The 15,191-nt window shown below is 43.9% G+C and overlaps 1 non-coding gene across 1 annotated transcript; it reads right to left on the bottom strand.

Moving 5' to 3' along the window:
- Positions 1-1,627: 1,627 nt before the first annotated feature.
- LOC119943115 lies at positions 1,628-1,765 on the bottom strand. Its single transcript, XR_005455595.1, has one exon. It is a non-coding gene; the product is annotated as a small nucleolar RNA SNORA7 (small nucleolar RNA).
- Between the last annotated feature and the right edge of the window lie 13,426 nt (positions 1,766-15,191).

Below are 15,191 nucleotides of genomic sequence, written 5' to 3'. Positions count from 1 at the left end.
TGATATTAATAATTGTGGTAATCAAATGTTTACTATGTACAATTCATTCAATCATATTTATTGAGAGTTTACTCTGTGCAGAGCACTGTACTAAGCATTTGGAAAGTACAATACAGCAATAAAGAGAAACAATCCCTGCCCATAATGGGCTCACAGTCTTGAGGGATTGTACCAGGCACTGTACTAAGCACTGGGGTGGGTACAAGCAAATTGGGTTGGACAAGTTCTAATCTTGGCTCTGTTATGTACCTGTTGTATGACCTTGGGCAAGTGAGTTAACTTTTCTGTGCCTCAGTTTCTTCATCTGAACAATGGGGATTAAGATTGTGAGCCCAACATGGGACGTAGGCTATGACCAACTTTATTATCTCGCATCTACCCCAGCACTTAGTATGGTGTCTGGCACATATAAAGCACTTTACAAATACCATTAAGAAAAAGATATGGATGAGTAACCACTGGAGGTCCTTGAGAAGTGGGGAAACAGACTGAATGCTTTTGTAGAAAAGCAACCGAGGCAGCAGAGTGAAGTATGAACAGCAGTGGGGAGAGACAGGAGGCAGAGGGGTCAGCAAGGAGGCTGGTGTAGTTATGAAGGCAGGAGAGTCTACCAACTCTGCTGTATTATACTCTTCCAAGCACTTAGTACAGTGCTCTGCACACAGTAAGCACTCAATAAATACAATTGAATGAGTGAATACGATTGAATGAATGAATTTAGTACAGTGCTTTGAACACAGTAAGTGCTCAATAAATACCATGTTGGTGATGTGTATTGTATTCGCTCAAGTGTTTAGTGCAGTGCTCAGTGAATATGATTGAATGAACGAATACCATGAATTGATTGAATGCTAGGAAAAATGCCTGGATTAGCATCGTAGCTGTTTGGATGGAGAGGAAAGGGCAGATTTTATCAATGTCATGAAGGTTGAATTGACAGGATTTGGTGACAGATTGGGTATGAGGTTTGAATGAGAGAGATGAATCGAGGCTAATGCCGTCATTAAAGGTTTGGGCTTATCGATTGATTAGACACTGGTTTGTGATTTATGTATATTCTTTCATGCCTAGCTGGGGCACATTCATCAATTGATGTTTGCTGTCTTCCCAAGTAAGCACTTCAAGGGCAGGACAGTGCTCTGTTCCTGGAAATGATCAGTAATTGCCATCGATTGATTGGTCTGTATGGTTTCCAAGCTCTGCATCCAACAGATGGTCAGTCGATAGTCAAGTGTCGATATTGGGCCTCTGATCCGTGGTGAGTTGTTTAATGAATTCATTATGATACTTGTTAATGAATGGTATTTATTGAGTGCTTACAGTGTGCAGAGCACTGTACCAAGCACTTAGAAGAATGCAATGGAGTTGGTAGACCATTCCCTTCAAAGAAAGAGCGTATAGCACTTGTCTAATGCTGTTGAGTCATCTTTGACCCATAGCGATGCCATGGACACATCTCTCCCAGAGCGCCCCACCTCCATCTGCAATCATTTCAGTAGTGGATCCATAGAGTTTTCTTGGTAAAAATACAGAAGTGGTTTACCTTTGCCTCTTTCCACGCAGTAAACTTTAGTCTTCACCCTTGATTCTCTCGCATGCTGCTGCTGCCCAGCACAGGTGAGTTTTGACTTGTAGCAGATTGCTTTCCAATCGCTAGCCACTGCCCAGGTTAGGAATGAAATGGATATGCCTCTGTGTGACTCTCCCTCCTGTAGTTGAGACTGGTAGAGTACTGAGAACTCTCCAGGGGTAACCCTGAGAGGGAATATAGCACTTATTATGTTCCATACACTATGCCCTGGGGTAGATAAATATAAGATAATCAAGTCAGGCACAGTTCCTGTCCCATATGAGGCTCACAGTCTAAGTAGGAGGGGGAATGATTATTGAATGTCCATTTTGTAGGTGAGGAAATCAAGAAACAGAGAAGTGATATGCCCAAGATCCCACAGCAGGCAAGTGGCAGAGCCAGAATTAGAACCCAGATCTTCTAACTCCCGGATCCATGCTCTTTCCCAGGTTTTTTTGAAAATAAAACAAAAAAAAAATTACTTTCATCTGCTCAGCACTCTCCCCGAAAACATATACTTGGTGCTGAAGTTAGACCTGCCCCGTTTAGACTCAAGCCAATTTTCCCTCAAATACTTTCCCTCACATGCAGCCTGTCCCAGGAAACCACTGCCTGGGAACCTCAGCTCAAATTCTAATTTGGCGCCTTTCTTTCTTGTCTCTGGCTACCATGTGAAGGCCATCCTGAGCAGTCCTTCAGTCTTTTCCTTCAAGTCTTCCTTGCATTTGCTAAGCCATCTCCAGTCAACTGCATATTCTGTGAGCTTCATCCTTTCCTCATTGCTGCTGCCACAGGACCAGTGAAGTGAAGCAAGGGAGGGGAATGTGGGTTGTTATTCGACTTTGATAACCAACTGTGTGTGTGTGTGTGTGTGCGTGTGTGTGTCTGTGTGTATGTGTGTGTGTGACAGAGAGAGAGAGAGAGAGAGAGGCAGAGAGAGACAAGGATCTGATCATGTCTAGTGATAACAATATATGATACATGGAAAGCAGGTCTGATGTGGGCTACACCTCAGGGCCAATTTTCAAATGAAATATATGGAACTATTTCAACTGACTACTATTTTTCTCAACCTGCATTCATTGTATCCTGCTTAGGCAAGCTGCCTTTTAATAATAATAGTAATAATAATAAAAATGATAAAAATAATAAAGTATTTGTTAAGCACTTACTATCTGCCAAGCACTGTTTTAAGTGCTGGGGTAGATACAGGGTAATCAAATTGTCCCACGTGGGGCTCACACTTTTAATCCCCATTTTACAGATAAGGTAACTGAGGCACAGAGAAGTTAAGTGACTCGCCCAAGATCACACAGCAGACAAGTGGCGGAGGTGGGATTAGAACCCACGTCTTCTGACTCCTAAACCTGGGCTCTTTCCACCAAGCCACACTTTTCACAGCCATTAAATAGGAAGTCCTTTCTGTCTTTGAACTGGGGCCACACATGGTAGTCTGAGTGAGGGCCTTCTGATATTTTTAGCACCTCAGTGGATACATTTGCATGAGTTGAAATCTGAACTCAGTGTAGATGGTGTGTGTTTGTGTGTGTGTGTGTGTGTGTGTGTGTGTGTGTGTCTACAGCAGAACGCAGTGTGGGTGCATTTGGATATAATTTTGGGAAAGTGGCACTGCAAATGAGGTATTTCAATTATGGCTCCTCTCTTTTCCCTTAGACAACTGAAGGAAATGTTTATGATGCTATGATCCATCCTTAACTTAGAAAAAAACAACAATCCCAACACTCGTTGGCATTCTTTTACAAGCCAAGATTCATTTCCAGACTCAGAATATTTCATGCAGATGCAGGGACATCTGCACATTTCCAAATTATGCAAATGAAAGAAAAAAATTGGGTTTTGAAAAGGTGCCATACTCCCATTCTCAATCAGGGCTTTTTTTTCTGATATTTTTTCTTTCCTGAGCAGGATTCTTGTCTAGATGTGATATGGTTGCCAGGTGTTAATTAACAACACATTACTCTTAATCAATTGCAACAGCCAGCCGCGATAAAGAGGAAGAGGATGAGAGAAGGAAGCGAGGGAATGATGGAAGAGATCTCTAGCAACATCCGTTATGTCCTGAAGTGACTGAGAAACCAGTCATTTGGAGAATCTAAATGAGTTAGATTCTTATGCTGGGGCATATGCTGGCCTGGTCTGGTTGCTCTTCCATTGAGCTCCACGTGAGCAGGGATCTGGTCTACCAACTCAATTGTATTGTATTTTTCCAAGCAGTCAGTACAGTGCTGTGCACATAATAAGCACTTAATAAATACTTGCTTGCTGAGTGACCTTGTGCAAGTCACCTAACTTTGTGACTCAGTTCCCTCACCTGCAAAATGGGGATTCAATACCTGTTCTCCTTCCTACTTAGACTGTGAGAGCCAGTGGCCCAAGGACAGTTTTCAAGCTGATGATCTTGTATCTACCCCAGTACTTAGTAAAGTGCTTGGCCAATAATAAGTGCTTAAAAACTGCCACGGTGATTATCTCCCTCTACATTATAAACTCTTTTTTGGCAGGGAAATTTTCTGCCAACTCTGTTACATTGTACTATCCCCAGGGCTTAGTACTGTGCTCTGCACAGAGTAAGTGCTTGATAAATACAATTGATTGATTAATTGATTGATTGATAAAAGGGACTGTCGAGCTCATTTGTAGAGGTGGAATTTCCAACTGGATGAAACCTCCATTGTTCCATTGTTTTGGCTGTAGTGGTGGACAGAGGAATGCTGTGGCCCTCTCCCATCCTTTGCAGGAGTGAAGGTGTCAGTGGCCCTCTCCTTATTTGTTGAGGGCCAAATTTACCCTCTGAATGAACCATCCAAACCAGCAAATATTCCTGGAAAGGAAGTCCAGGTCCAAGAGGCAAGAGTAACCTCAGTGGCCCACTGTCCCAAGGTGACCCTTGAGTACCAGCCATCTCAAGGTCAAATGCTATCTCGTGGCCACCTGAGCCAGCAGGCAGAACTTGGAAGTGAGGGTGGGATACCACCCCCACAACCAAAACTGCCTGAATGACAGCTCAAGCTGGGAATACAGAAGGTGTCCCTCGCCCACGTGGCAATCAAATTAGGTATGGAGGTGGGGGAGGGCAGAGATTGGATAAACTAAGGCTGGAAGCTGGAATGGGCTAGGAGCACAGGTGATAAATACCTGCGGCCTTTGGCCCTCTAGGCAGAGGATGGAGACTTGCAGCAGATGGCTGCAGGGTACCTCTGTCCAGAGCATGAGAAGCCCACTCTGCCTGCACAAAGTGAGGAGCCCTGGGATGGAGGAGTGAGGGTCCCATCCCCCTGGATGCTCGTGAGGCTGGAAGCCAGGCGCTTCGCCATGGGTACGAAACGAATGAACGAATTCCTCCCAAATGGGAAATCCTCATGGGTGGGAGCTAGGGGCTTCCCCCATGGGTGTGTAACTCAAGTGGATTCCTCCCGCGTGGGAAGTGCACATGAGTGCAAACAAACTGTAAAGGAATTCCACCTGGGTGGGACCTGGGGATCTGCCACGCGGGAGTAATGTATATGTGTGTTCCTCCCATTGGGGAAGCTCTAATATTACTAATTGATTGCATTCCTCCCAAAAGGGAAGTTCAATTCATTGCACCCAAACGATTACATAATTTAATTCTCCTCGTGGAATAAATTTTATATAAAGCTCAGGCTTTCCGTCCTCGGCCTCTCTCTCTCTCTTGCCGTGCCAGTTACTGAATGAACCCATCCCCAGACTATGGGTGACACTCACCAAGCTCTTTCCCCAGTGGAAACTGTCTTTTGCTAAGGCAGTGTCCTGGTCCTGAGGGCTACCTCATCCCCGAGGTGGGGCAGAGAGGAGAGAACTGGCCAGCCCTGCTAGTAGCTGCCGTTCCCTCTGCACTAATAGCAAGGGGAAGCGCTTGGAGAAGCACAGGATCCTCCCATCTCACAGAGGCAAAAATCAATTACTGCTCCCGGCAGATAGTGCCGGCCCAATTTTCCGCTCAGAGGCCCGGCTAAGCAAAACCTCCGAACCGTCACTAATGATTCCATCACCACCACTTGTCCCATTAGCCTACTGGGCCAGACTTTCTTTAAAAGCCCAGTCCCTCCTTCCCCCGACACTTTTACCTTTATGAAATATAGATGTCGGACTGGGGAGAGGCCTGGATCTCAGGTGTGTTGAGCGACTCTCAAAAAGATCTTTGACCCAGATGGTAAATTATTCATGCCACCACTAAAGGGGTGATTTTGAGGTCTGTGAGCCCTGGGTTTACACAGCAGAGTGGAATGGAATGATCTGGCCTAGGTGTTTCTCTAATGGCCAGGCAATGGGGGAAATCTTGTGTGCCAAGGAGCTCCTCATTTCTTCCTTCCATCTGAACCTGGTCTTAAGTCAGAGTGAGGGCAGGGGTGGGAGAAGGGGAAACCAAATTCTGGTTGAAGGTTTTAGACAACCACCTCTTTCCCTGCATGCCCTGGACTACTCAATGGAAAGAGCACGGGCTTTGGAGTCAATGGTAGTGGGTTCAAATCCTGGCTCCGCCTATTGTCAGCTGTGTGGCTTTGGTCAAGTCACTTAACGTCTCTGGGCCTCAGTTACCTCATCTATAAAATGGGGATTGACTGGGAGCCCGCCGTGGGACAACCTGATCACCTTGTAACCTCCCCAGCACTTAGAACAGTGCTTTGCACATAGTAAGCACTTAATAAATGCCATCATCATTATTATTATTACTGTCTTTGCTTGGCTTGAGCATGGGTACTGAGCCAATGGACCGCCCCCATTTGTGGTCATTTATGCACCTGGAATCTAACTTTATTGACATCCAACTTGTACTTCCCAAGTGCTTAGTACACTGCTCTGCACACAGTAAGCACTCAATAAATACGACTGAATGAATGAATGAATTGACAGTAGAAGAGGGAGGGAAGGCTGGAAATGACTGTATTTATTGAGTGCTTACTGTGTCAAAGCACTGTACTAAGTGCTTGGAAAGTACAATTCAGCAATAAAGAGAGACAATCCCTGCCCACAGCAGGTCTAGAAGGAGGGAGACAGACATCAAAACAAGTAAACAGGCATCAATAGCATCAATATAAATAGAATTATAGATATATACACATCAAAACCAGTAAACAGGCAATATAAATACATAGAATTATAGATATGTACATATATGCGCAGGTGCTGTGGGGCAGGGAGGGGGGTAGAGCAAAGGGAGCAAGCCTGAGTGATGAGGAGGGGAGGGGGAACTGAGGAAAAGGGGGGCTTAGTCTTAGTATTATTAGCAGTGTGGCCAAGTTAATAGAGCATGGGCTTGAGAGTCAGAAGGAGGTGGGTTCTAAACCCGTCTCTGCCACCTGTCTACTATGTGACCTTGGGCAAGTCACTTCACTTCTCTGTGCCTCAGTTACCTCATCTGTAAAATGAGAATTAAGATTGTGAGCCTCACGTGGGACAGTGACTGTTTCCAACCTGATGAGCTTGTATCTACCCCAGCACTTAGAACTGTGCTCGGCACATATTAAGCTCTTAACAAATCCCATCATTATTATTATTATTATTATTATTATTATTATTATTATTATTATTATGCCCCTTTGGAAAGAAAGAAAGGGAATAATGTGGTTGAGTGGCTTCATCTAGGTCCCCAGGAGGCAGTAAATAAAAAATCCTTGCTGCCTGAACAGTGGTAACTACATTTCTAAAAAATTTCTTTGGGACTGTAATTTCCTGGAGAACAGGAAATGTCGGGGTTTAATAAGCACCATTTCACAGTGATGGAATCATGTGTCCGATATTCTCTCCTCTACGCCAAGCTTATGTCCCACCCGAGACAAAATAGCATCTTCACATGAAGTTATTCAATTTCTTTACCAGGCACATTTGAGCCCTTCTGATGTGCTATTCTGTCTCTGCCTTCTGCCATCTGTCTCACCATCTTCCTGATTTAGACCTGATGAATACATACTTATATATGTAACTGGTGAATGTGTTTATTATTTGTAAGTATGGTATTACCAGTGGGACTGAGCAATGCTTGCCGCATGACACCTTCACTGGACAGTGCTTGGCTGGATGGCAGCAGGGTATCCGAACAATCACTGTAGGGAGAATAGAAGGAGTATATTTGGAGTTGCCAGAGTAGCAATTATGAAGTGAGCTATAAAAAGCAAGGCAACAGAATGTACTTAATTAAGCCCAACCTGAAACAGTACATCATAGATTTGGAGAGCGAGAAAGAAGACAGTAATAGCTGATGATGAGCTTGGCATGGAGAATCCTGAAATGAACATGAGGAATGGCAACCCAGTCCTAAGGTTCAACCAGTCCAGCAGGGGTATCAGAATCCTTAGAGAAAATAATAATGATGGTATTTGTTGCACGCTTACTATGTGCCAAGCACTGTTCTAAGCACTAGGGTAGATACAAGGTAATCAGGTTGTCCCACGTGGAGCTCACAGTCTTCATCCTCATTTTACAGACGAGGTAACTGAGGCCCAGAGAAGTGAAGGGACTTGCCCAAAGTCACACAGTTGACAAGCAGCAGAGGTGGGATTAGAACCCATGACCATGACCATGGTTCTAATGGGAAATGTGATGGTTCCCCTCCTTGAGGAGAGGTTTTGGGCCTACATATATTAGAAACAAATTTAGAGCAATGACAGATTCTATAGGCAGCAAATTCAACAATAAAATAAAAGATAACATTTATTTATGAATCTTCTTCAAACGCTGTTGAGTCGTTTCTGTTTCATAGCAACTCTGTGGTTCCCAGAGAGTTCTCTTGGTAAAAACTCAAGTCTCTGCTTTTGTCTTCGATCAACATTTTGATGTCTTGATGATCCACCTTCGACTCTTGCCCTTGATGCTGCTGCCCAGCACAAGTGAATCAACTTTGTCTGACACTTCAGCTTAGACCTTTCCATTATGGGTAACCCTGATAAGAGAGTATCTCTCTGTGGCATAGCTTTAAGCTTCACTGGAGTAAGCATACTGTCCTGTCACAATAAGGCATTGATTTAGAGGAGAGGATATGTGAATAATGCAGGAGAACTGTTGAATCTTTTTTGAATGGTATTTGTTAAGCACTGACTATGTGTCAGACACTGTTCTAAGTGCTGTAGATACAAGTTAATCTAGTTGTACATGCTTCCTGTTGCCACATGTAACTCATGTGGCTTAGTAGAAAGAACATGGGCTTGGGAATCAGAGGTCATGAATTCTAATCCTGGCTCTGCCACTTGTCAGCTGTGTGACTTTGGATAAGTCACTTAACTTCTCTGTGCTTCAGTTACCTCATCTGTAAAATGGGGTTTAAGACTGTGAGCCCCACCTGGGACCACCTGATAACCTTGTATCTCCCCCAGTGCTCAGATCAGTGAGCACTTAACAAATGGCATCATCATCATTATTAGTAGTAGTAGTAATAATTAGGAGAGAGAACAGGTATTGAATCCCCATTTTACTGATGAGGCACAGAGAAGTTAAGGAGCTTGCCCAAGGTCACACAGCAGGCAATTGATGGAGGCAGAATTAAAACCCAGGTCCTCTGACTCCCAGACATGTGCTCTTTCCACTAGGCTGCACTACTTCAATTGGCTATTCAGCCACAAAATGGTGGTTATAATTTCACCCTCAGCAGGGCCATATTTGAACATTACATATTAGTAGTAACATTAATAATAGTAGCATTTATTGAACACCCACCAGCTGTAATGTCCTGTAGTAAGTGCTTGTGATAAACCGAACTACAAAGTGCGACATTCCTTTTCCACAAGGAGCTTCCACTCTAAGAAGGAAGTCAAATATAAACTAATTGAAGCCCTTTCAAAATAAATAAATTGAATGGGCATATATACATGTATGCTAATGAGGGTGTAAATAAATTTTTGAGTGCTAGGGATGGCTGAAGGGACAATATGGCTCAGGGTTCTGGAAAATTAATTGAGGAAAGTTTGTTGGAGGAGGTTGGATTTTGCAGGGGGATTTGACAGATGGGAGAGGTCTGGTCAGTTTGATGTGGGAAGGAAGAGTTTTCCAAGTAGCAGGGGAACAGTATGAGCGAGGGGATAGTCTCCCAACATTCCTGAGAAGTAGTGAGTGGAAGGCATTATTATTCTTATTTTTCAGATGAAGAAACTGAGACCCAGAGAGGTTATATGACCGGCCCACGGCTGGGACTAGAACCCAGATCATTTCCTTTCAAACCCAACCGTTTCCACTTGAGCACAGTTTTAGCGAACCTAAACAGAAAACATTATTTACTTATATTAATATCTATCTCCCCCTCTAGACTGCAAGCTCGTTGTGGGTGGGGAATGTGTCTGTTTATTGTTCAATTGTACTCTCCCAAGTGCTCAGTGCAGTGCTCTGCGCTCAGTAAGCACTCAGTAAATATGATTGAATGGAAGAATGAATGAACTTTTTAAAGAGCCCGCCTCCCACAACATACACGTGTAGATTTCTAGGATACATGCAAGAAAGCAATTATCATTATTCTCCTCATGACTTTTTAAGCATCCTACAATATGCCAAGCCTCTCATGAGCACCAAGGCCTCCAATAGAGAAATACCACTACAGTGATTTGCCTAAAGGACTGAGGGAACTGCAACTAATGGTTTGGGCTGTAAAAAGACCAGATGGACAGACAGATGTGCCAAACAAATGTCTGGGAGAGAGTGAAGCAGGGCCGGATCTGGCTAACTCAAACATCCTTACTAGGAACTGGAATGTCAATGATTCCCTTTGTTACTCTGCTAATTAAACCCCAGGTGGAATGAGAAGTTTAAACAGATTCATGACTCCTGCAGAGCACATAAAACTTCTCCAAACTTTTTCATAATGACTGATATTTGTTAAGCACTTTCTACATATCCAGCACTGTACTAGGCACTAGGGCAGATATAAGATAATCAGTTCAGGCACAATCTTTGTTCCTTATGGGCCTTACAGTTTAAGGGAGAGGAAGCACAGGGAGTGAATCCCCGCTTTACAGATGAGGAAACTGAGTCATGGAGAAGTTAGGTGGCTTGCCTAAGGTTACACAACAGACAAGAGGTAGAACCAGGATTAGAACCCTGGTCCTCTGGCTCTTAGACCTATGTTCTTTCCACTAGTCCATGCTGCTTTTCAGTGTCTGAATGTGCACGGCTGAACATCTGCATGTCAGGAGATTGAATGATAAGTGAGTGATTTGCTAAAAATTTACAGCTTTGCTGCTGCTGCTCACCCAGTGAGCCTCTGAGCAAAGTGGCACCATGCCGGTGTAACTACATGAAGATTTAGGCTGCCTCTTCATCTTTAATTGATCCAGAAGCCAATCAGTCAGCCAGTTGGATTTACTGAGCCCTTACTGTGTGCAGAACACCCTACTAAGCTCTGGGGAGAGTACAATATAAAGCTATAACAGGCACATAAGTCCTGTATCTTTCCCCTCTGGCATAATCAACCAAGAATAAACCACAGTCAGGTTCACTCATTAATTAATTGATTTATCCAATCGTGTTTATTGAGTCCTTATCACGTGCAAAGTACTGTACTAAGTGCTAGGGAGAGTACAATACAATAAACAGATTGAATCCCTTCCCATAACGAACTTACTGACTTCTACGACTATGGCGCTCTCTTTACCTTCCTCCACAATTCCCCTCTGATGAGTCATCGCACATCTTTTTCTCCTCCTCTAATAAAGTTCTACTAACGATAATAACCGGTATTTGCAAAGTGCTTATTACATGTTGCCAGGAACTGTACTACGCTCTGGGGTAGCTACAGTGTAACCCCAAGGATCTCACCACCCACCTCTTGCCCATGTCCTGCCTCTAGCCTGGAACTCCATCCCTCTTCATGTCCAACAGATGATCACTCTCCCCACCTTCAAAGTCTTATTAAAAGCACATCTCCTCCAAGAAGCCTTCTCCGGCACAGTCCTGATTTCCCCTTCTCCTACTCCCTTCTGCGCTACCCTTGCACTTGGTTTTGCACCCTTTATTCAACCCCGCCTTCAGCCTCACAGAACTTATGTACATATCCTTAATTTATTTATTTATATGAATGTCTATCTCCCCCTCTAGATCATAACCTTGTTGTGGGTAGGGACCATGTCTACCACCTCTATTATGCTGTACTCTCCCAAGTACAGTGCTCTGCCTTCAGCAAGGGCTCAATAAATATGATCGATTAGTTGACTGATTGATCACAATATTGGACATAGTCATTCTCCCATGCAGGGCCCGTAATTTCAAAAAGGATAGATGTTTTATCTCCACTTTACAGGGCAGGAAACCAAGGCACAGTGTTTAGCTCAAGATCACACAACAAGCAAGTGGGAGAACCGGGATTAGAAACTAGGTCTCCTTACTCTTCGTTTTGTACTCTGTACTACTATTTTGAACTAGACCACCCTGCTTCTAAGATCAGGCATTCTTTATTTAGGAATATAGCAAATTTATTCTGCATTTTCCCTCAGCAGGCCACGTGAATTCATTCATTCAATCAATCGTATTTATGGAGCGCTCACCGTGTGCAGAGCACTGTACTAAGCACTTGGGAAGTACAAATCGGCCACATATAGAGACGGTCCCTACCCAACAATGGGCTTACAGTCTAGAATGAAGCCTCATTTCTTGTTTGTCTTTCTTTTAAAATGGAGGCCCTTAGAGGACAGCACCCAGACAATCTTATACCAATCAATTGTGAGAAGGAGTGTGGCCTAGTGGGAAGAGCATGGGCTTGGAAGTCACAGGTCATGGGTTCTAATCCCGGCTCTTCCACAAGTCTGCTGTGTGTCCTCGGGCAAGTCACTTAACTTCTCTGCTAGAGAAGCAGCGTGGCTCAGTGGAAAGGGCGTGGCCTTTGGAGTCAGAGGTCATGGGTTCAAATCCCAGCCCCGCCAATAGTCAGCTGTGTGACTTTGAGCAAGTCACTTAACTTCTCTGTGCCTCAGTGACCTCATCTGTAAAATAATAATAATAATGGAATTTAGTAAGCGCTTACTATGTGCAAAGCTCTGTTCTAAGCGCTGGGGAGGTTACAAGGTGATCAGGTTGTCCCACATGGGGATCACAGTCTTAATCCCCATTTTTCATATGAGATAACTGAGGCAGAGAGAAGTTAATTGCCTTGCCTGAAGTCACACAGCTGACAAGAGGCAGAGTCAGGATTTGAACCCATGACCTCTGACAAAATGGGAATGAAGACTGTGAGCCCCGTGTGGGACAACCTGATCACCTTGTAACATCCCCAGTGCTTAGAACAGTGCTTTGCACATAGTAAGTGCTTAATAAATATTATTATTATTATTATTATTATTATTATTATTATTCTCTATACTACAGTTCCCTCATCTGTAAAATGGGAATCAAGACTGTGAGCCCCATGTGGGACAAGGACTGTGTCCAACCTGATTACCTTGTATCTACCCCAGTGCTTGGCACATAGTAAGTGCTTAACAAATACCATTATTATTATTATCTCTTGAGCATTTACTGTGTGCAAGTTTAGCATCCATTCACATGCCCTATCTCCAGAGATAGCTTAGCAAATTGAATGGACATTTCTGTTGGAGAAAAAAAGTGCCTATTCTTTATTAAGACAAAATAAGGAAATGGAAGGGATTTTTAAAACTCTTCTGAGGTGACTGAGGAAGAGTTTTAAAAATCACTTCCTTTTCCTCGGTCACCTCAGTCAGCCTCTCAGGAGCTGGAATTCACAAGTCCATTTCTTCTTCAAACAGGAATCAAAATGATCATTTGTTTATACAGAGATGAGGTCTCTCATCAGTCAGAGATGAGGTCTCTCCTCACAAAGCTTCTTCTCTGTGGGGTCCAAATTCATATTCCAGGCTTGCTCCATGACAACAGCCTCAGTATGTGATAAAATATCTATCTGTGATGCAACACTGGAACTTTGGTGAATTAATTTTTATAACCAATTGGAGCTTATTGAAAGAGATGAGAAGTCCTTGGCATCTATAAAAATGAATGTCTTCTGATAATTTAAATGTCTCTTCTTTAAGATTGAGGAGGAAAATCATTTTAATTGCCATGTAATATGAATTTTTCAAAGTCTTTGTCACTCTGTTTTTTCTTTTTATTGTCCGGGAATAATTTACACTGACCACCATGGCTTGTCGAAGTCATCTGCTGCTCAGGCGTGCATTGGTGATTGAGGCAGGATTGAGAGTCTCTCCCCGGAGTCCTGATTTCTCATTACTTGCCCTGTCAGTGGAACTGAGAGCCTCGAAACCAGGTTGGCGTTCGTAGAAGGTTGCTCCTGTTCAGGGCATGCCATGTTGCCTTTCGACTGGCTTTGGATCTAGAGATCGGAAAAGCTTCATCCTGCCTACTGAGATTAGAAATCACACCCAAAGGAGGCCCTTAGAACCCTGTCCTGGAACCTGAAATTCTCTGAATTTTCCTTTAACAGTGAGTCAGACACTTAGTGCTTGGTCGAAAGCTCCACCTCAGTCACCTGAAATAATCACAAAGAACATAAAAATGTATTCTTGCAAAGGGACTGGTTAGATCGGATAACCGCCAGCCCTCTTTATTGTGATCCCAGAGCTGGCAATTTTTTCCCCAACTTCTCTTGGTCTGTTGTCTTGGTCATAACTGTGGCCACTAAGGGCCAGGGGCTGGAAGCTGTGGTCACTTAAGACTGGGGACTGGAAAGCCATGGCCACTCAGGGACAGGGTCTGAAACTTACAGTCACTGGAAGTTGTGGTCATTTAAGACTGGGAATTGGATGCTGCAGTCTCAAGGCCAGGGACTGGAATCTGTAGTTGCTCAGGACCAGCAACTGGTAACTGTAATCACTAAGGCCCAGGGACTGGAAATTTTATTCAATCAGGACCAGAAATGGAGGCTGCAGTCATTCAGGACTGGACTCTGGAAACAGTGGTCCCTCATGACTGAGGACTGGAAGCTGTGGTCACTAAGGACCAGGACTGGAGATTACAGGCACTAAGGACCAGGACTGGAGATTATAGGCACTAAGGCCCAGGGCCTGGAAATTGCAGTCACTCAGGACAAGGACTAGAAACTGCAGTCTCTCGGGACTAGGGCTACAAAGTTTGGCCACTCAGGACTGGGGATTGGAAATGGTGGTCACTCAGGTCTGGGGACTGGAAGTTACAGTCACACAGGACCGGGAACTGGAAATTGCAATCTTTGAGGCAAGGGCCTAGAAATTGTAATGTGGCAAGTCCTGGATCTCACCTTGATCTCGCCTATGCCACGCTCTGCTCTCCACCTCCCTGTCCTTCTCTCTCACCATTGCCCCCAAATTATCCATTCCCGTCACGGTACCCCACTTCTCACTCCTGTCTAATCAATCAATCAATCAATCATATTTACTGAGCGCTTACTGTGTGCAGAGCACTGTACTAAGTGCTTGGGAAGTCTAATCTATTCCTTCAACTCCTTCACTCCATCCCCTCTCCCATCACCTACCAATCAACCAATCAATGGCATTTATCGAACACTTACTGTGTGCAGAACACTGTACAAAGCACTTGGGAGAGTAATAATAATAATAATGGTATTTGTTAAGCACTTGCTATGTGCAAAGCACCGTTCTAAGTGCTGGGGTAGATACAAGATTATCAGGTTGTCCCATGTGGGGCTACAGTCTTAATC

This window comes from Tachyglossus aculeatus, chromosome 21, assembly GCF_015852505.1.
Source record: "Tachyglossus aculeatus isolate mTacAcu1 chromosome 21, mTacAcu1.pri, whole genome shotgun sequence".
Classification (NCBI taxonomy): Eukaryota; Metazoa; Chordata; class Mammalia; order Monotremata; family Tachyglossidae; genus Tachyglossus; species Tachyglossus aculeatus.
This window is presented reverse-complemented; position numbering and strand designations above follow the sequence as displayed.